This window comes from Sceloporus undulatus, chromosome 1, assembly GCF_019175285.1.
Source record: "Sceloporus undulatus isolate JIND9_A2432 ecotype Alabama chromosome 1, SceUnd_v1.1, whole genome shotgun sequence".
Taxonomy (NCBI): domain Eukaryota; kingdom Metazoa; phylum Chordata; class Lepidosauria; order Squamata; family Phrynosomatidae; genus Sceloporus; species Sceloporus undulatus.
In genome coordinates, this window is record NC_056522.1 from 280,270,466 (window position 1) to 280,273,052 (window position 2,587).

The window sequence follows — 2,587 nt, forward strand, 5'->3', positions numbered from 1 at the left end:
GTTATATTATATGCAGTTATATAATATATGGCTCTTTACAGCCCGCCGAAATACGGCGGTCTGCCGGTGCTGCTCTTTGCTGCGCGATGGAGCCGCTGCGTGCAAACCGCGTGACTCCCTCGCGCAGCTAAAAAGGAGCTCCAAAATGGAGCTCCTTCTCATGGCGCAGCTATGACGCCGCGAAGCGCCGCTGGTGTACTCGCGGCATCATAGCCGCCGCGACATGTGCAGAAGCACAGCGTCCGCTACGTAAAAATGGCGGCGGCCGTCTGGAACGGCCGCCATCATTTTTTACACGCAGAGCGCGTATTAGGGTTAGGGAGGTGCGGAAGCACCGCACCTCCCTAACCCTAGTACACGCTCCGCGTGTACTTTAATGGCGGTGTGTAACCTGCCAATATAACTTTTTATAAGAGACACAGCATGGTCTAATGGTCTGAGTGTTGGGCTACAACTCTGGAGCCAAGGGTTTGAATCCCTTGAATGACCTTCGGCAAGTCATATACTCTCAGCCTCAGGGGAAGGCAATGGCAATTCTCCTCTGAACAAATCTGGCCAAGAAAAACCTATGATAGGTTCCCCCTTAGGGTTGCTGTAAGTCAGAAATGACCAGAAAGTACACAATGAAAACAAACATGATGAGGTATCTTGGAGATGAGACTAAGTATAAACAGAAAATTCATTTATGCTTCATATACACCTTATACACAGAGCCTGAAGATAATTTTATACATATTATTTTAAATAATTGTGTGTATGAAAGAAAGTGTGTGTGCACTGTACCATCAGAAAGTGCAGGGATCACTGTCTCAGCCACCCATGAAGAAACTTTTGTGTTTTGGAGTATCTTGGATTCTGGAATTCAGAACAAGAGAGATTCAACCGGTATGGTCAGTGGTGGTGGCCGTATTAAATCCTGTGGCCTCAAGATGACATCCAGATAATATCTAGGTTACCATCGCTTTCCATCTGGTCAAAGAATCATAGAGCTGGAAAAGACCTCAATGGCCATCCAGTCCAACCCCTTGCCATGCAGGAACTCACAGTCAAAGCATCCCGGTTAGGAAGTTTCTAATTAGGGGGATTTCTTAATTAGTTCAGATTGCCAAAAGGGAGGGGTAACAATGCACTCGCAAGACTGTGTCCCTTAGTGTGTACCAAAGGACCAAATAATTCCTTAAGAGATGATGTGGAGGCAGGCTTCTCCAAAAGTCCAAATATTTATTTAGAGGGGAAACACTCATACAGCAATGATCTCTCTCTCTCTCACACACACACACACACACACACACACGCGCGCGCACGACTCAATGAAAGTAAAGGTGGGAGAGTGGAAAAGATGGCGAAGCAGAACTATGGGTTATATTTACTACGGAGGGCTTCTCCGGGAGTCCAGTGTTGAAATGGATGATAAGACACGGCCGCCGGAACATGGGGGAGGGGGGGTGGTCTAAAATCAGAGTCCAGTCTGGTGTGGAGCCAAGTTGTATTCTGAAAGTAATACACATGAGTGAGCAAATGTAGGGATTCTTATAGGCGAAATCTAGCCTCTGGCGATGAGCTTAATGGGTTGGCCAAAGCCTAGACAAAGGTGTTTGATTGTTTGGGCTTTGTTAAACCGAGGTGTAACAAAGCCTGGTCAATGCATTTGGGTCTGACACAATCGGGGAGGGGGGGAAATAATAATAATAATAATAATAATAATAATAATAATAATAATAATAATAAATAATAATAATAAGGATTTATTTATAGTCCGCCCAATCACAAGGAATCAGGGCAGGTTACAACAATAAAGTACAAAGCAAATAAACAATAACAATAAAATAACAAAGCAATTTACAATAGCAATAAATAGCAAAAAATACATAGCAATTCACAGCAGCAATAAAATTAACAAAGCAAATTACATAGCAGTAAACGAACAAAACACATAAAATAGAAAATAATCCCCATTCTCAATCCCCCATCCCAATCCTAAAAACAATATAAATGATACACAATCTTAAAACATTACAGTCTAGGACCATGTTGGGGGGGGGGGGCAGCTGGGCTTCTGTGCCTCCAGAGTCTCTCTGCTGGTCCCTGGTGTTTCTGGGAGAGGCAGGTAGATGGGTGGGTCATTGATTTGAGACTGAGAACAAACAGTCAGCATTGTGTTGGTTCTGGAGCTGCAGAAAACAAGCTCCATCCTCAATATGACATCCTTTCAAATATTTAAACATGGCTATCATGTTACTCCTTAACCTTCTCTTCCTGAAGCTAAACATACTCAGCTTCCTAAGATGCTCTTCATAGGGCATAGTTTCCATGCTTTTCAGTCCTGCATATCCAACTTTCTCTAGATTACTGTGAAATGATGTTGCTTATTTATTTATCTAGATACCTCTATATCACCTTTCAAACCTAAAAAGGGCCCCCCGAGATGAGTATTCCCACACAGCCGAGGGTCAGACAGGGTGGTCACTGCGGTCTCTTCCAACTCTACAATTCTAGGGTTCACAATCCCCCTAAACAAAAGTCAAGAGAACTAAAACAATACACTAGAACTGAGCAGAATGAAAACTTTGATCAAACTAAAAGTAAG